Here is a 20,397-nt window from a genome sequence, read left to right as displayed (position 1 = left end):
CGTGCACAGCCACTGGAAACGTGAAATCTCTCCATCTACAGTGCATTATGACTGTGACTATGGAGGGTAAAGTCTCAGCAATGGTTGTATCTCTTCTAGGCCAAGGAATCCCCCACCAGGATCTCCTTGGCGTGGACTGTATTGTTAGCAACCAAACCAGTCTAAAAGGGGAAACCTCTCAGCTGTGTGGGAAGCCGCGCATGAGGGAAACACGCTCTTCAGTTCTGCTGGGATTTCCCGCTAAACCCACCTCTTCTGTAAGCAGATGGCAAGAGGATTTGCGAGCTAGCGAAATCCTCTTGGCAGCCAATTGAGCGCAGGTTCACTGCACGGTAACCGCGGAGTGCAGGCTTCCGGGTCACACACAGCCAACTGCGGCGCCCACCGGAGCCCCGCACAAGCATTCACGACTCCCCACGAGCCCTTGGGATGCATTCTTACACACAGAGGGTTCTTCCATGAGCGCTGCCAAGTTGCTCAAGGACAAACGATCACTCTAAAGCAGCACAAAAGTCACTAGACTTTGCAAATAAGCGATACAACAGGGAGTCGCTGACAGACCACTGCCAACACAGACGATTCGATTAAAAAAAACTTGCTACCAACACCAAATGAACAGGCAATATACATAGAGCTTCCTCCGAGGAACACAGAGGTCTTCTATGACAACTTGTGAGACAGGCACAGACTTAAGGAACACTAATTAGAGGCCGCATCTGTCAATGCGTGCAGCTGAGAGGGATATTACACAAAGGCAAGTGTTTTTGATCCTAGACCCCGATGCATAAGACCGAGTCCCGTAGACACGACAAAGCCCCGGCCACAAGCACCAAAGGCTGACCCCACAGGTGTGCAGTAAATATGTGCTGTCCACTTTCTATGTCAATTAGGATACCCTGAGCTCTCGTTGCCATGTTGTAATTTCAGCCAAGCTTGAGATGCGACAAGATCCCTGGCAACCCAGGAAGGGGCCCTGTCCTCCTCTCGGGGAATACACTGAATAATGACTGATCACATTCCTGCCCCCAGTTACACTTCCTGAGAAGCAGAATGATGCGTTCGGGAAGTGATACGTGAGCCCATGCAAATAAAGCGCCACCGGCAGCACCTGCTACCAAAGGCAGCGGGACTTAAGTGACACCCGTTTCACTGTTTACAGAAGAATGCTTGTAAAATATTTAACACTGGGGTTCAGAAAGCAGCCAGTCAAAGCAGGGACGATATAGCCTGTTGATGTGCAGGAGCCGGAGACGCAGCAGTGGCTGGCTAAGCGCGGAGTAGCCCTGCACAACCCCCCGGTACGGCCGGTGAGTACACGCATGTTCTTGTTGATTACATGTGACAGAAGTCGTGCCGATTTGCGGCAGTTAAATCCGTCGTGTTATATATGGGATGAAGACATTGCGCGTGGTGGTGGGTGCCCTGTGAGCCGATGCCATGGAAGGGGAGGTGCTTGCAATGGATAAATGTTTGAGAATGGTGCTCTCTGCCCCACATCCCCGAGGGCACTTTACCGAAGGGAAAAGGCATGCCCTCTTCGTGGGCATGTATGCGCATAGCTTTACACGGCTTTCATGGACGCAGCAGCACAGCAGTTAACCCGCGATGAAGTTGCTCCTCCAGCAAATAAATGTGTCTTTGTTTTAGTGGCTTGTGCTACTCTGACGTAGGTTAATCTCTCGAATTGCTAACGTTGCAATACCGATCGATCGCCGTAGAAGTACTGATGTACTATCGTCATTCAATTAGAGTTTATTAGAAACGTTGAATGATTTCTTAGGTCTCAGCAAACAACACTTGAAAAATGAAATCCTGGCCAACCCAAACCCTGTTAATCTGTGCGTGTGAAATTAGTAACAGGGAACCCTTTTACAGTATTCTTCTAATACATGGACACCTTGGGGTGTCTGTGTGTAAGCAAGTGTATACTATTCGTGTAACAGGTGGAAGCTGGTTAACAACTGTAAACAATCTTCATATCACAATGTAGTTCGACATCACTGTTAACATGCAATAAAGACTTGTCATCAGTAACCACATGAAAGAATTTGCAGCTGCACTTTGATGTCACAGTCTGCTTTCAGTGCAGGCACAGAGATGAACTCCAGCCAATACTAGAGCTCCAAATTAATGGAGTAAGTAGCGTTCGGATTACTTAATCACACACTAGCTTTCTGTGACAATTCAGCCATTAATCATAAGCTGATATGTAATGGAGTATTTTATTTAGTGCACGTGCAGGAGGAGTTCAGTGCACGATAGCAGGCATCAAACTATGTGCATTTTTTTAAAACGTTTTTAATACACATGGTGCTTTTACATTCTATTCAAAACATGATTTGAAGTAAACATTGCCTAAGCATATATGCAAAACAACTCATCACAGACCAAATTCAAATTGTTAGTATCTGTCACTTTCAATTCCAGATCTCTTCAAAAGCTAAAATATAATAAATCAGAAGGCACAATATACAATATTATATTGTTTTGGAAACTAAAGAATAAAAACAAAAAAAATAAATACAACAGAATTTAATAGCCTCCGATCTTGCTGCCTGTAAAACGCCATATAATTGTTCCTAAATCCACATAAGGAGTTTCACCAAGGCTAATATGAGGAAGAGGTGGGATGTTGTCAGCAGCCTGTGCCACAGGTCGATACCTATAACCCCAGCCAATGAGGTCACAAAAGGTCCCAGAAATAGTATCCCTTTATCAAACCACAATTGGCAATCCATTACCAGGTGCTTCAGTGATTCTGTTGCCATACCGCATAATGTACATAATCGCATCTCTGGGAGAATGCCCCACTTAGAGCCCATTAAATCTAATGTGGGTAGAGCGTTAAGTCTAAAGTACAAGTATGTTCTCGAAAATCTAGCTGAAGGAAATTTCCTGACATGTAATCTTGGGTGTTTCATGTGTAAGAACGCTATTTCATAGCCCTTATATATTCCTAATCTACCTAAATCTTGGGATCTGTTATATTATCTTTTAATCCTGGCCTTTAACACCCCATGGGACACCCGGGCTTGCAGATCAAGCACCTCCATGAATATGTCACACTTTCTCTTAAGTTTAACCAGGAAGGGAGTCCTCCCTTTAGCCATATAAGCGTGCAGAAAGTACTCTATCTGAGGTTCCTCTGCCACCATCATCTTAACATAGAGGGTAAGGGTGCGTTTCATGAGTTGGGCCCACCACAACACCAGACCCAACTCGAGGCTGATCAGACTCACAGGGACTGCCATTGGCAGAGCCAAAACTCTTTTCAGTAACCTCCCTTCCATAATATCAAAGAACTTCCTTTGCTTGTGCGTTGTTAATTCAAACCCATACAGGACCAGAGCTCATATCTTAGCCCTGTAAAATTCCATGGATGGGAGAAGGGAGAATTCACACAGGGTTCTTTTGACTCTCCTGGCCAGTGAATCACAAGCCGCCACCTTCCCTTCAATCCTACTTGCTTCAACTCTCCTTTTCATTTTAAAGGCCACAGGAAACCCCAAATATTGAAGACAATCGACCTTTGTAAGTGGGGAGTTATTTATTCTCGATGTGTATTTTATCAGTTTCCTTTTCTTATTGCATGCAATAACCATAGATTTAGCTGGATTTGCATACAACTGGTTCTTTTGCAGATAAGTACCCAGTCCAGTAAATCAGCATTGTAATCCTGCCGGAGTAAAGTCCATGAGTATTACATTGTCTGCTTATGCAATGCACGGTACCTTGAGCGGGCCACACCTAGGAGGAAATCCCCCTCTGCCAAGACTTGGCTTCCTCCTACAAGTCCGACAGGTAGAGATTGAAAATAGTGCGAGCGACTACACAAACTTGTTGGATGCCCCTTGCGACCTGTATATCCCTAGACAGGTCACCTTTGCGGTTTAACCTTTGTAGTGCTGTTGGAATATAGCATCTGGATCATAAACAACAAGCCCCTATGTCCCAATATGCAAGCTTCTTCCATAGACGTTGATGGTTTACGTTGTCAAAGGCTGCCGATAAATCGACAGAGCCAACATACAAGGTTGGATGTGTCTTACTCCCAACCTCTGAAAGGTAAGCCTGGAGAATCATCCCACTCTGCAAGGTACCCACCCACTTTCTAAACCCTGTCTGGAGCAGATGAAGGTGATTGGTCCTCTCTGCCAAAAATCTAATTCCCTATGAACTATGGAGGCAAAGACCTTAGAAGTCATGTCAATTACCACTTAATTCAAAAAACAAACCAGCCTTTAAAATATTTCCCACACATTACAGTCTCCAACTAGTAGTTTTTTCCAACCATACATAGTCTACATTTATTCTGCATATCATTGTAAGCAACCTTCGGCCTCATTTCATTATTTGTCCAGGAACTACTTTGTGACTTATACCGTCATAACCTAAAGTGTACTTTATCCAAAATATTGCATGTTGATGCTATAATTAGTATTACTTTTTGGTTTTGGCGCATTTTGTTGGCAAAGCCACCTGTTGCGAGAGAGAGTAAAGGGGTTCCAAAAAGCAGACTTTTTGGTTGGCATGACAACTGGATAATCGGCTGACACACAAAATTATATTTCTTGTTCCATTACACTGATGTAATCCAAAAGTGACTTGTTTAACTAATTTTTGTTAGGGAGAATTCTCTGATAAGGCCAATTTCCCAAACCTAGTAAGTCCCCCAGCAGCTTTGCTGGATTTTTGGGGTTTGTTTTTTCTCCTGCTAAGAGTGAGACTCTTTTACTCCCACACTTAGGCATGATTTGAGGTATGTCCTTGACTTGTTATGTGCTTATGGGCTATGGGGTTTCTTTTTTACTCCATAGGGTATCTGTTTTTCTGTATGTGTGGTACACAGCACCCTCAGTGCAGTACCACAGGGGTGTCACAGTGACCCCCAAACATAGACTCCATACCCTGGGACTGACTACTGTCTCCCAGGGCATGTAAAGTCACCATTGGCTTTACTAGTCCAAAATTGTGAACAGAACCAGTACAAACCATCATATTGTGGAAGTACTGGTAAGGGGTAATTCGATTGCCCTGGGTCTGTTTTCAGGGGGGAAATGTCCCGTCCCCCCTCGTCGAGTTTCAGGCTGGTGGCAGTGGTTACCACACGAAATATTCCTCCGGAATATTCTCTATGGGATTTTCCCATTGACTTTAAACGCACCACTTTTTGGTGCAATGTTAAAGATACCGCCGGTTTATTTATTTAATATTAAATCACTGGTTGGGTCTTTTCACCACAACTCGATTCTAAAATGGCGTTTGTGTCCTTCTCTGTAACTCTGACCAAGGTCGAGCCCATTGTTCCACTATTTTGGCGGGCTTCTCCACAGAAGCCCTCCAAATGGTGCCACTCTGTCTGGGTTCCACAGCAAGGGTGGAGGGGAGAATTGGCACCCTGGACTGCGTTGCCTTAGCAACCCAACTCGCACTGTACTCTGATTGGCCCAGTGGTGAGCCACCCGGCTCACCACTTAGCATGTGTGATTGACAGCTAGGCTGATGAATCAGGGTTTTTCTGCATAAAAGCAGGGCCTTTGGGACTGGCACTTCAGAAGTCGCCACAGGACCTATGAATCCGAAGAGGAAAGCCGCTGAGCCATCTGCAATGACGACACCACCGGTGAAGCCCTGCTGCAGCCACCTCACCACTTCCCAACGACAAGAGAAGATCTTCTGCTGGATGAGTCTTCTTCCCCTGAGCAGGTGGGATCAACCAATTCACCCTTTTCACCTTCCAAAGATGTCTCTTGGTCGAATCGCCCGTGCCAAGCACCCCGGCGGCTGGATAGACAAGCTCACCACTTTTGACCGCGAATAAAAGGACCGCACCTTTTAATCGGGAACTCCGCGGCTGGTTTCATCCCTGTGCAGTGCAATGACTCCATGTTCCCTCCTCAACGAGACCTTCTCTTCCCCTGGTCGGAACCACAAACTTCAACCACTGGCAGGAACAACTGCCCCCACTGGAGCTTCCTTTCTCTTTAAGGTATTGTGTCCTGCCTGGCCTCCCTTTCTACAGATAGCTAAAGGTGACCCTTAAATCCTTGCCTTCTAAACTGGGTTGGCTCCAGGCCTTCTAACTATATCTTTTGACTCACCTCAACTTCTTTTGAACACTCTGCCAAGACTTTCAGTGCACTTTAAACCGTGTGATCCTGGGCACATTTCGCTTTGCTCCATTTAAAGTGGGCCTGGCCTATGAACTTTGGCTCTACAGTATAACCTACCTTTCTCCCCTTGCTCTGAACTCTTAAAAGTGTTGGGAACTGTTTTATTTTATGCTCTGCCTTTTCTCTCCCTTTTTAACCTAAACTATTGGAGTTCCATCTAAGTTAAGCACTCACTTCAGTCTTAACAAATAGTTGTGCTTTAACCCTGACTTGTCTAATAGTTATCAAAGCAGGTGTGTATACTTACCTGACTGTGTTTTAGATTACCTTTCATTGAGAGTGCTAGTGTATTGCCGAAAGTGTGTTTTAAAAATAATTATATACTTTTTATGCAAAGCTCTGGTCAGTGTTTGTTTGCTCTACTGTGTTTTGACCCTATTGTGTATACTCTGCTTACTGCCCTACTCTTCTTGAGAGAAGTCTGACTGCTCAGCCACAGCTACCAGGTAAATTTGGGTGGTGCAGACTGCTACCAATTGGGTTTACTGCTGCTCCTGTAGTCTTAATCTTTTTGCAGTGTTCCCCAAGGGAACTGCACATGATTCTGCCTAACAATTTTCTCCATATAAAGAGTACTGTTCCATGTCACGTGTCTGTGTCTCTTTCAAAGCTGGTGCCAATTAGCGATATGTCTATTCACAGCCAGACAGAGCGGGCTATATTTGGGCTACCTTCCTGGCCACTTTGGGCTTTATATATGTTTCCCCAGTCCCACTTCTGGATAGTCGGTTTGATGGATAAACGGACTGCCTGAAGAAATGAATTGGTAATTTTTTCACAAGGGTTATCCTATATTTTAAAATCTATGATGAAAGAGGCAAAATGTGGCTTGCTGTTTTAGCTGCCTTGAGCTTGTGAGTTGTGGAAACCTCCAAAGCCATATTGCGTGTGGTGAATTGCAAAAGCTGCATCAACACACATGATGGGCATACCTCAGTTGATGCAGTCTTATTAGACAAGCACATGAACAATAGTGAAAGCGCTACACCTGTGGACATTAAACAAAGAGCTATGTGAGGTTTTTGTCCTTCGTGTCACTTTGTTTCACTTTGTTTATGCAGACTATGCAATATTTATATATATTTTACATTTGGTCATAATGTATAACAACGTCTTCGAGGTTTGTTTAATGACTGGTCATGTTTGTCATCAAGGCCATCTTAACAGTTTCTGGGGGCCCAGGCACAGGCAGCTTTGGGGTCACCCCCAACACCCATGCCCCCTCCCAATCCACAAAATGAAAGGATTACATACCATGAGTCAATTCAAAAGAAATACATCTATAGATGTATTATCTAGTTGTTAATAAAATATGAACATTACACATCTCTGTGACCAGTTTCGCCAAGAGGGTTCTCTATTGAAGACATTTTCACTTTGATTTCCAAATAATATATTAATTTGAAAGAAAATAAAGGAAAATTATTTTTAAGCAAGTGTTTATTTAATAAAATGATAAACTAACATTTCAACCTGACCATTTTTTTCTTCATGAATGTGCCCAAAGTACATGCATTTGGAAAAACATTACATGACTGGTCGGTGGAGAAAACAAAAAAGTGTGTAACAAACATACACATTCACTTAGCATTTCAGTTCATGCCCACACAGCAGACCAACAAATTCACGTAATCACAGAAAGAATCAGATGAGAAGCACTCAGTGAGTATATGCTTTCTACTGCTCAAGGCGGATGTGTCTGCAACACTGCCAAGATTATACTATATAATTCCTTCTCGATTTGCATATTGCAAAATCATTAATAATGTCAGAAAGTTCTACCTATTGAACCATTACAGACTTAATGCTTAATAAAGAGAAATAATTAAATCTGGCTTTAATTATAAAGGTAAAACAGGGACTGTTAAGAGATATCTTTTGTAGTACCGTGATCAGAGGGAAGGCTATGCTCCTAAGAGGGGTGTGAAAGTGAACCAGTAGTGACCCAAACAACACAGGATCACCTTCCAAAATAAAGGGAATGTCCAATCAACATTCTATACAACTATATATACTTTAATTAAACACACCACCTGCAATAGAACATATCGAAAATGCTGTACAAAAACCTACCCTGAAGGAAGAACCAAGAAGATGTAAAATGAAATGAGTACTCTGAGCATAGTTCTAGGAATGATAGGTGAATTACTAGCCACAAAAAGTATATGTCAATGTAGAAAACAGGTGCGTTCATGACCTAACCAGTCTCTAGGGCCCAAGTAACCGATGGGGCAGTTCAGGGACAACAATATATGGATTCAGTTCTTGTTGGGTGCCGAGTAGGTGTGAAAGCAGTCGCTCTGTGCGGTAGAAGGGGGGGCTCTCAATGATGCAGGTGAGGACGGTCCCATGATTGTTTCACATTTGAGCCAGGCCAATTCGGGCTTTAGCCGCTGGTAGAGGTTGTTGAGTGAGGTTCAACCGGTTTGAGTCAGCCGGCACCAGTCATCGGAATGGTGACTTTGCGGGCGTCAATGTGCAGGTCGATGAAGCGGCCATTCGAGGTCTAGCCTGGCTGATCCATGGTTGTAACCTTTGATCAGAGTCGGCGTCTGACTCACTAGTGATTTAGATCGGGTCCTGGCATTGAGCATTCAATTTTTACCTAGCAGATAATGCGTGTAGCAAGGGCATGAGGCAGCATTGAGCTTGTTCGAAGTGTAAGCAATAGTTCAACTTGGTGGAGAGTGCAAAAGCTAGCGATGGTGCCTTCCCTGCTCCTGATACCAGCTGCTCTCTGCCTGGCCCAGCTTCGACTTGAAACAGGGTCAGGAGAGCCGATGAAATCTTTGGTGAGGAACAGGTAGCTGTGACGCAAGATGCGGTCATGTCAGTGGTGAGGGAGCTCCATTGCCTGATCGCTGTCTTGTTGGGGGTCCTGACCCACGTTTGAGCTATCATGCTGCAACATTTGGTGCTGTGGGCTTAGAAAATCCAAGATGGCCAAAAAGCCCACATGTGCGCCAGAATCCAGGAGAACCTCGCAGTTTGTGCGCACACCAAAATGGTTGCCTAACTTACCACCCACCAGTGCGAGCATGATGGGCCAGGGTGCCATGAGTGGAATGGGTGCCAAAGGTAAAACAGCAGCGCCTGTTAGCAAAAAAAAAAACGCTTTAAAATTACCTTTGGTTTCTCTGAATGCCAGCTCAAAATGCCTATTTTCAAACATTGCAACACATCCAAAAATCTCACTGAACACCAGCAGACATCTGACAGAATGAAGTTTTGTGTGCCTACAAAATCTAGGAAGATGAAGAGCCCAAAATAATGTTGATAACAAGACTGGCTGAGTGCTAAACTGAACTGAAAGACACTAAAATCGAAATGTTTAGAATAAATGAGTGACCTACTTTTGAGTGTCACATAGTTTGTCACTGTTGAAATGTCATAGTTTTGAACTTAGAATCAGCATTCTAGCTGCATGTGTAAAAATTGTAAGTTTGATTTAAACTGGGAACCCAAAATGACATGTAGCTAAAAACTGACTTAAAGAGATTCCAATTCTGCCTGATATCTACCCCCACAGGAGTTGAAACTTGATCAGCAGGTTCCCAGGCCTGGCTGCATTCTGTTGCCCCTGCCAAAAGGAGGTCACACACTCTCTGATTGAATTACCTGGGGACTGCGGGAAACTAAGCAAAGGGCCCAGGCAGATGGTTTATTGGGGGGGGGGGTCGTAAATGGCTTCCTTTTGAACAAAGCCCTTCCTTGACTCAGGCAGATGGTTTATTGGGGGGGTCGTAAAGTGGCTTCCTCTTGGCAGAAACGGGGAGGGGCAGCCCCCTCTGAGGACAGGCTGAGCTTAAAGAAAGTGGATAGACTGGTTTCTCCACCATGTGACCTGGGAAGACACACCCCTGTTGGCCAGAATATGATTTTAAGAAAGATGTATAACTCATGGTGCGGACTTGTCAAAATTATCTAAATGATACCATAATTCTTGTGATTTTTCTGCCCACATTTTAAGAGGTTTTAGGACCCGGTGGTATGATCTGGGGGTTTACAAGCGGAAAAGAGGCTGTTACTCTAAATGTATGCATGTTAAAAATCTGACACTTCCTTATTTAAATGCCCACATGCCTTGCACACAATTGTATAAATTTGGAGAAAAATCCGATATGGGGAAAGCTACTAAAAAGCGCAAAAAAGTTGCCATTTCTTTACCCAAGCTCTTAGAAACGCCAAGGTCGGAACAGTGCCTCCCATCAGTAATGCATGATGTGTGTATGCAATGACAAGCAACTGTGTATCTGTGGAATATGTATTTGGGTCAAATATAGATTTGTGTGCAATTTGACAGGGGAGTGTCCTTTCTGCAGGCCATAAAACAGCATCACCATGACTCACATTTCCTTTCCCCTATCAAGAAAAAGAGAAAAGCTTGACCAATGATCAGTTGAGAGAGGGGCTGGCTTAGTGATGCTGCGCACACACCCACTTTCAAAAGACATAAAAAGAGCCACTGGAAGCTAGAGAGGACATTTCAAATCCAGTTGCTGCGGAGCGTTTTGCCGGACCACACAACATCCAGAAGATACCAGTTCCAGACTCACTCCAGCTACATACTCCAGAACCTAGAACTTATACTTTAGAACCTAAATCAGAGGCCTAAAACCACAAGCTGAGTTCTCTGCAGCAGGCCTCAAATCATTGCAATCTACTCACAGCCGGGCGAGCTGCTTGAATCCCTTGCCAAGTACTTTTGCCAGGACTAGTGCAGAGATCCAGGAGCCGTGCAGAGACCGCTGTATCCGGACAGACCAGACCAGTGCCAGACCAGACCGCGCAGAACCGCAGACCCAGAGACCAGATGGCTGTGAAGTGCCGCTAGCCTGATTGATCAGATCCGTGACGAGGTCCAGTCCTTCCAAAATATATTGTGAGTACTTAGGTCAGATTGTGACAGAAATAAGCTCTTAGTTTAAAATAATCTAATCCAAACTATTTTAATCTAACCAGAACTGCCTCCTAGAAGTTGTCACTTGTCATTTTGTAAAGCTGCACCACTGTCACTTGTCAATTCTGCAGCTGCATAGCTGTCACTTGTCAATTTGAGTTACTTTAAATCCAAAAAACGACTCTTACAAAATCGTTCATATCTCTGGAGCTGTTAGTCCTAGGAATTTGGTTTAACTTTCCTCTGAAAGCTTAGGATCTCAGCTTTCCATCGAACCCAAAACCGACTTGCTATACTTTTGCCATAATCGCGATTCACGCACTTGCAAATCTTACCGCGATTTGCGATTTGGTTAAAAATCCAGCCACGTGTAACCATCAGCAGTCATTTCTTTCCTTGCTAAAAATTTGTTTGCCTCTTAATCACCATCTCTGAATAATTGCTAAAGTGAGCCTGAACTCATCCCAAGTATCTCTCACTCACCCTGCACCTCCTAAAGGGAATTAAAACCATTTCCGGCATATTTTTCACTTCCTTGCCACCACATTCAAAGCACTTGGGCCAGTGTTTTAAAACTCATACCTGATTTCTCTAAGTTGCTGGGGGGGAATTGAACTGAATTATATTTGATTGCATTTCTAAGAACTGTGTGCTCTCCTCTTCATCTCCTTACATTGCATAAAGGGGGGGTGAATTGTCAAAGAAAAGTGATTGCTTGTTTTGTTGAAATCATAAAAGTATTTTTGCTACTTTATCCATCCTATACTAACTCCTCATTGATTATAAATAATTGTGCTAGTGTCAGATTACCCATTGTTGATTAACATTATATTTATAAGGGCGATATCGATTATTAATTTATTATAAAAGCGAGGTATCTATATTTTGTTTTATTTCTCAAATAAACCTTTTAAACTTGCAAAACAGAACTACTTCTTGGCTCAGTGGGGTCAGGGGGATTCTAAGAGAGGGGTGTTATATAGGGGTAGTCATCCAGAACTCATGAACTGGACATAAAGATATATCAATAAGGGTTTCCATTCAGTATCCCAGACTAGGCATTGACTTAGCTGTAGTGTTGAATTTAATCTTCTTACAGTCTTGGATTGATGCTGCGGTCCTGGATTGAGCCTGCAGATTGCTGGGGTTTGGTGGCAGCGGCTAGCTACATGACTACTGCTCATTGTGTGGACTGATGTGACGGACGATGGAGCACACACGGATGGGGTGGAGGAGAGCTGACACCTTGAACAAAGACTGCAATCTTGCGGTACTGTGTGAAGCCTTGGGCTCTTCTCCCACTGGCCTGACGAGGCTGCCTGGGTGCCTGGAGAGCAGATCCATCTGCCTGCCCCTGTGATTGCGGCCTGGATGCTCCGGTGCAGTGCTGGGTCCCCTCCACTGAGACACATTAATGCATGGGAGGGATGAACATTGTTGACTGAAGGACGGGCGCAGGGGCATATTGGAGGTCCCCAGGAGAGACACACGGGTATGCTCATAGCTGTGTGCACTGCAGCTGGACACGCACTGGCTGGGGCATGAACTAAGCAGATGCATTAGCTTTGCCGAATGGGCGGTAGCCAAACTGCCCATTTAACTTTGATCCCAGGGTAGTGTCTACATCAATTCGTATAGACGGATTCTGGGTGAGAACCTGGTAGGTTATTTTCTGGAAGTGCACAACACTGGGGACTCTGCTGAGGCTCCATAACTATAGCACATGTTTTATGCCTCCCTCCATATTGCCTGGAAGTTACTTATAGTTTGTGTCGGCATATGCCTCACCCTCTTGGCAGATCCTACTGGTCTTTTTGCGGTCGCTGTGGCAACACTACTTTCTATGTTACTATTTGGGAAGAAGCAGACATTTCTCTGTTATAATCTTTGTTAAAAATAGACTCTACAACATTGGCCCAGGAGTTGTGACCTACATCCCAGACACTTTCTCTGCCATGCCATCCACCAAACATAAAACAAGGGCACGATCATGGACTCCTTTACAATTATGGGGAGGCAACGAGATTCTGCCCCAGCAGTGTTTTCGGAAGTTGCGGTGGGCCTTGAGTGGGTCCAGATACACAGGAGGGTAAAATCCTGACAGCTTTTGCTGCTTTACAGACTGCTGCAATGGATTTAGAAGTAAGGCAAAAGATTATAGAGGCAAAAAATGCCTCACTAGAATTGGGTGCTGAGGACGCCGAGGGCTAGTCATGCAGGAACAACATTTGCATACTTGGCCTGCCGGAAGGTATTGAGAGTGTGCACCCAACCACTTACATCGAGACCCTGATACTGCAGGAAGTGGGCCCTGGAAAACTATTGTAGGGTTTTGCGATAGAGAGCTCATCAATCCCTTCAGAGGAGACCCCCCAGGGTCGTATCCCCGGCATGTTATTTCTAAGGTTTTGAACTTCAGGGACAGGAAGGTAGGCTAATGTTCTCCAGGGAAGGTGAGTAAATTCAGAGGGGCAATTCCGAGATTGCCATGTAGACTGGTTATACACCTGTGCTGCAAAAGAAGAGTAATATGTTTGTTGCCATAAAGGCAAGGTTGCGTCAAATGAGTCTTAAATATAGACTCATGTACCCTGCTAGACTTAAAGTCATGCACAATGGTAAGACACACTTTTTTGATAGACAAGAGGCAGTGAACATGTGGATGAACCACAACGTAATGCTGGTTGAAAGCAATGATATGCCTCAAACTGATGACGGTGCAATTTCTTAGTTTGTAAGGACGACTTAGGAACCATTCACCCTCTTGAAGGAACAGCCCTCGTTTACGAATGGAACGCTGTTGATCCGCAATGTCCATTTCGGCTTGAATTGAAACTTTGATGTGATCCAGCTGTGTTGGTGGGCCAAGTTGACACATGGGGAAGAATGATCTGCTCAGGAGGTAGAGCTTTTCACCACTATTTAACAGTTGCAATTAAGGATACCATGGATGGCGAGATTGCTTTGCTACCTGCAGACTATGGAAAGCGAGGTGGTGGGAACTGGGCATTACTAACCTCTGGGTAAGACTCTGCAACCCACAACAGGATTGGATTGTTGGCACTGGCCTTTTGCTGGTGCCCTGTTCCAGTGCCCAATGGCCCGAAGTGTTTTGGAGGTGCTGGTAGACCCGAATGGTGCACTACATTTGGGTCTAGTTTTGGCCCCTGGTTTGAGGGCTGTTTGTTATGGTATGGTTATGTTTGTTCTATATGGCTTGAGATGCACTCTTGCTGGAACGCTGGGCATGCCCAAAAGAGGGGAATAAAAGTAAGACAGGGGTTAATGCTAGTGGGCGATTATGTATGGGTGTGATTGGGGATGAGAATTTGGGGGGGGCAGAGGCTAAGTGGGGAGCATGCTGCACAGGCTGGCTGGGATTAATGGAGGGGCTACCGTTTCCGACTTATGGCATCACTTAGAATTCTGACTTGGAATGAAAGGGGCCTGGGTTCAAATTTGCGCAGAAATCGGCTGCGCTCTTTCCTACGTAGGAAGAAGGTAGCCATTACTTTATTACAAAAAACCAATGGCAGACCAGGAGATGGTGAGGATAAATGGGACAGTGTTTACGGCTCTAAGTATTCTAGGTATGCTAGGGAGTACTCATATGTATAGATTAGGGGGTCCCATTCCAATTATTAGAGTTTAAAGCGGACACAGGGAGAAGGTACGTGATGGTGCACAGTTATGTGGGTCATCATGAGCTGTGTATTGTGAATTCCTATTTTCCTAACCACTCGATTCCGGCTCACGTGTGCTAGCTGTGTGGCCTGATGGTATCAAGACGTGATGCTTTATTCCTGTGGGGGGGAGACTTTAATTGTGTCAAAGATCCAATACTACATAGATCTGCCCCCCCCCCCCCGGGTCTCGCCTGCTACTGGGGCACTACATGTGGCACTGTCTTAACCAACTTTAGCTGACATTTGGAGGGAACTGCACCTGAACACCAGGGGCTATACCTTTTACTCGACTCCCTATGGGCTGCACACCATAATAGATTATTTATTTGTTGGGGTTGAGAATTTATTGACACAGAATATATGGGGCGATCAATATCTGACCATTCTTTGTTATGGTTACATGGGGGAGCAGAGGTCCTAGGTCACCTATACTGATGTGGTGCATGCCTTCCGATGCACTGACTGATGTTTGCTTTAGGGAACGGATGTGGGAATCCTTGAATCTGTTTCTTCAATTTAATGTGGAAAGGGTTGATGGCTGGGGGACAACCTGGTTTTGTGCCTGGTCGCAGTACTTCACTAAATCTACGTCGACTACAGCATATTGTTGATCAGACTAACTCGAAGGATGCCCTACATGTTGTGGCTTCCCTCGATGCTATTAAGGCCTTCGACTCTGTCTTCTGTGAGTGGATGTGTGGGTTATTGCAGGGCTTCAGGTTTGGTTAGTGTCTTATCTACTGGGTTTAAATATTATATACACAGCCGGTTGCTAGACTAAAATCTGACAGAAACGTGTCTGAACTGTGGGACATACAAAGAGGAACATGCCATGGGGGGGCCACTACCACCGATGCTGTAAATATTGGCTTTGGAATACCTGGCAGGGTATTTATGGCAGGAATATCTTGAGGCTGGCATAGAGCTTGGAGGTGTCTGACACCTGATGTCTCTCTATGTGGATGATGTGCTTTTGTACCTATGTGAGCCAGAGCACAACCTTCCCATTATCCTTGCTGTTTTAGATGACTTTGCAAAACTTTCAGGGATCTCATTTAGCAAGCAAAAATCAAGTCCTTTATCTCTAGTGGGATATCGGGACTATGAGGTTTCAGATCTTCCTGACCTGGGAATGAAGTGGGAGACACACTCCTTTAGATATTTAGGCATACAAATAGTGAACAGCCTTGGGGAAATGCATGCTGGTAACACACTGAAGGCATTGGATGGTCTTAAGAGAACTATGAAATTCTGGGTTAAGCTGCCGCTTTACCTCGTGGGTCAGTTGTCCATAGTTAAGATGATCATCCTCCCAAGGCTACTTTATGCCTTCACAAATGTGTATTATTATGTAGAAGCAGCATGTTTCTGCACCCTAGATGCTGTGATTAGAGATTTACTATGGGGATAGAACTGAAGTCGGATGGCACTTGACACTTTATGTTTACCGTATAGAGGTGGGGGTTTGCAGTTACCAACAAATTGAGCTTTATTATTTGGCTGCTCAGATGAGCCACTTAGCAATGTGGTTATCTGACAACCTCACCCGGATGTTAGACTGCTACAGTTGTTGGTGCTCCCTGCATAGTTAAAGGAGGCACTATGGATCTCAGACAGTTGCATAGGTACCCGGGCCCACTGGTAAAATTGGGCAGACAGGTCTGGACTAGAGTGCTGAAGTTACAACGTCTACAGCACCCTTACTCGCCACATGATCCCATAGTAGCTGATGTCTCTGAGAGTATGGCTGAATTGAGTGTTGCTAGGAGGTGGGAGGAACGTGGCCTGTTTACATGGGGATATTTGTACGAAAACAGGTAGTTAAGGGACTTAGGAAAGTGTGATGCGGAGGGAAAGACTCCCTAAGGGCCAATTCCTCAGGTATCTGAGAATAATGAAGGTGAAGAGAAAGTGGAACGGGTGGCCTGCTGAGCCTGAGGCTTCAGTGCTTCTTACTTTACTGTATGAGTTGGAGGATGGCTGGTGCCCTGTGTCAAGGTTGCATCATTATTACGAGGTCTGACAAGCAATAGAAATGTACAACTGAAAGCTAGGTGGGAGATGGATGCTGGCCAGGATAACACTGATGAACAATGGGGATATGCACTGTTTTTTGTTAAAAATGTGTCCAGAAATGCACGCTTTCGGTTAGTCCAGATAAATGTTCTCCACCGCACTTACATGACCCCACATAGGTTGACCACCTTTGATGTAAAGGCATCGTCAAATAGCTTGCGGTGCCACATGGAGGAGGCTGATCTGATTCACATGTTCGGGAAATTCTCTAGGGTAAGAAAATGTTGGTCACAAATGAAGAAATCCTGTATGACAGCTGCAATTCTAAGGTATGCTTGCAGGGCCATTTTAAGCAATTTTGGGTCCCTGGGCACGGACATCTTTGGGCCCCCCTTCACCAAACCAAAGAAATTAAGTGATCAAGAGTATCTGCCCCAGCCCCCCCCCCCCCACACCCACCACCACAATCACAACTCATAGGTTAATATGCTGCCTCATAGCTTAAAAATAAGCATGTTTACTCCTTTTAAGTCCCCTTACCCTCTTCATTCTTGTTCTAATCAGAATGATAAACAAGTACCATTTGAAGGCCAACATTATCAGTCTACAAAAGAGATTACTTCTGTTCTAGCATAGATACAGGAGACTTTTTATCAATAGCATCCAGGAAGGTATGCAGCCTGTAGTATTAATGCAGGACTGTATGTAAAATGTACATATAACCCAGAATAGATGGAGAATCCACATTTGAAGCCTTACCGAATGCACACGTGTTCAAGTATGGATAGAGGAGACCAATTGGGAGGAAGGAGAAAGCTACACATAAAATAGCATGGATAGTCAATGCAGATTAGAAGCTACCAGGAAGGTGTCTGTTTCCAGACCGACTGAGATTATAAGTGGGACATGGTTTTCAAATAGTGTTGCCATTAGAGATCACAAGAATAAGTGCCTGTGGTGTGCAATATATCAATGCTGGATGGAACACTATAGCTATTGAAACTATGAGTGAGGCTGCTTTGAAGATCATACCCTGAGGAGAAAATCACTCTGATGGTCTGACAATTTTGAAAGGTTTAGGGACTGGCAATTTCGAGAGGCTAGGCTATACAAGATTAAATGAGATCCCAGCATAACACACACTGGTTAAGGGGTGTATCTGGGATTTGTGCCAACTCTGCAATTTCTGCATTTGAACACTTTTGTTACCAGTTCTTACCATGAACTAACATAATATCATTTTATAAAACTGACTTGGAAAGTACACCAATCGCATTACCAAACATGACAATATTTAAAAACAAAATAGTATAGAAGGGTGTAACACAGAATGATTCTAGCTTCATTCTCTCCATCGTCAAGAGAAGTATATAAGTACCAGCATACCAATCAGTGTGATTTAAAAGATTTAATCTGGGTTTGTCTTTTGTATTTTAAAGCTTTACATACTTCCAAAACACTGGCTTGTAAAATTGTAATTTATAAACGTGCAGAAAAACCTTTGACTTTTACAAAAATGCAAAGTGTTTTTTGTGTCAAATGAGCAGACTTTAAAACATGCTTGTCCGAGTCCTGCAACATCTGGTCCGCTCCTTTCTATCTACCACCCCTTCCACTCAAATGGCCTATGTAAGAAGAAAGATCAAGTAATGGGCTAAGCGATGCCACCAGCATGCGAGAAGGCAAACTTCACAGAAGACAATACAGTAATGTATGAGATATTAGATGATTTGACCAGGATCACTGTATTGTCTGCTGGCAAATCAGAATACAAGCATGAATGCTTTGGTTCCAAATTTGGATACTTATTCATCTCTTGGACTAACAGTTTATGCTCATCGTTGAAGGTGATTGCCTAGGTTTTACAACACGCATCTGAACAAACCAATTTCTAGACCTTCACCATAAGGATGACATGTTGATTTTTATTGCAACCCTTATCTGGTACAGGTGCATTGCTGATAATAGCACCAGTTGTGCTGCAAGACCAAGTACATATGCAGGCAGGTTTATAAACTTCAGACATAGGAAAGGCTCAGCCAGCCTTCCAGGAATGTGCTATTCTAATCTTGCATAGGAACACATATCTCTGCAATCTGTGCTTAACACACTGAGCTAACTTCTGAGAGATTGTGGCATTCAATTTACCAATATGCATTTCAAATCTGGCTATTGCAATAGAGCAACATAATTCCTGCAGGAAGGAAAGAATGCTATAGGAGTTGTGCTGCAAGGAACACACTAACTATACACACCACAGTGAAGACTGAAAGCATTACATGATGAATGATCGAGGCAGAATGTACATTCCAAAACAGACAGGCAATAGGTTTAGAGCTTCAGCACTATGCCATAAAATATCATGATGTGTGCTATTTATGTCTTGTGAACAAAGGAGTCTTACCTCTTTAGATCAGGCAGGCTTGTAAAATCCCCTCCAAGGTGGGGGCCCTGGACAAGTGCCTTTTTTGCCCCCCCCGTAAAAACGTCTCTGTATAGTTGGAGTCCACTTCAATGCTTCTTGGACGCATATCCCAGACCGATTAAGTGTCACCATGTTACTAAGATTTTGGACCTTGCATGTGTTTTGGCAAAAAGACGCATAACCATTTCTTGGAAACTCAGACGGGGCCCCCAATATATGGTATGGCGGAAAGAATTTGAGCAATGGTCCCTGGCTGAAACCATGAGTTGGCTTTGATCTTTGAGCAGGGACGCCAGTGTGTCTGATAGTTTTAAGGTCTGGAATGCCCTTGTTCTTGCAATGTTCCGTCCATTCAGATGGTATGCCACCCTGAGCACCACAACCGTATGTTGTTTGAGCTGTAACATTACATTTGTAAAAGTATCTCGGCCTGACCTGATGCTTACGGTCCAGTCCCGGCATCAAAGGTTTATTTGATACCTGTTTACCATGTTCCTGTATCACTGCCTAGCTATGGGCCTGCCCTCAGAATATGTAAACTATCCAAGCCTCGTTTACTCCCTTTAGGAGTTGTTAATGTTTTGTTTCGTTCATAATTTGTTGCTAATTTTGTGGACTAATATGACATCTGGGAAAATGAAAAAGGTACTAAATTTGCGTGTATTGATTGGTTGAATTATTTGCCTTATCTGGCCTTTTACGGTACAATATTGTGCCATTAATGTCCTTAAAATTAATAAAAACATTTTTAAATAAATAAATGGTTCCATTGAGGGTCTGCTCTCCCAGCTTTAGGAGATTTTGGTGCAGATTGGTAGGTCCTGGTCCACAGCAAAAGTCACTCCCTATGTGCCCTGGGAGTGGGTAGGGGCAGATCTTTCTTCTGCCTTGGACGGCTCCTTCACCTCAGGCTGAGGGCTTTGGAAAGCAAAACATTCCCTAAGGAAGCTCAGTGAGCTCTTCTCAGGTGAATCTTGGTGTCTTAAGAGGATCCGAAAGGATCTGAGAGAATCTAGGGGTGATTGGACTAAAGCTAGCCTCACTTAGTGGTCCAAACCTAGTTATTGAACCGAGTGGATTTTGCCCATCTGATGTCACACCCAAGGTGCTTTGTTCCAGAGGAAGTTAAGCGGACAGAAAAAATACAGAGAGACAGGGAGAAACAAGATGGTGAAAGTCTCCTTCCATTGACCAGAA

The 20,397-nt window shown here is 44.2% G+C and overlaps 1 protein-coding gene across 6 annotated transcripts in view; it reads left to right on the top strand.

Annotated features, from left to right (window-relative positions):
* Positions 1-355: 355 nt before the first annotated feature.
* MYO3A (myosin IIIA) overlaps positions 356-20,397 on the top strand; it is a 2,295,212-nt gene continuing 2,275,170 nt past the window's right edge. For all 6 annotated transcript variants that reach the window (XM_069648154.1, XM_069648153.1, XM_069648152.1 and 3 more), the window contains exon 1: positions 356-1,307. The gene's annotated coding sequence lies outside the window, so the exon portion shown is untranslated. The remainder of the gene's footprint in view (positions 1,308-20,397) is intronic.

Source organism: Ambystoma mexicanum, chromosome 2q (assembly GCF_040938575.1).
Source record: "Ambystoma mexicanum isolate Mex_15411 chromosome 2q, UKY_AmexF1_1, whole genome shotgun sequence".
In the NCBI taxonomy this organism is placed as follows: domain Eukaryota; kingdom Metazoa; phylum Chordata; class Amphibia; order Caudata; family Ambystomatidae; genus Ambystoma; species Ambystoma mexicanum.
This window is presented reverse-complemented; position numbering and strand designations above follow the sequence as displayed.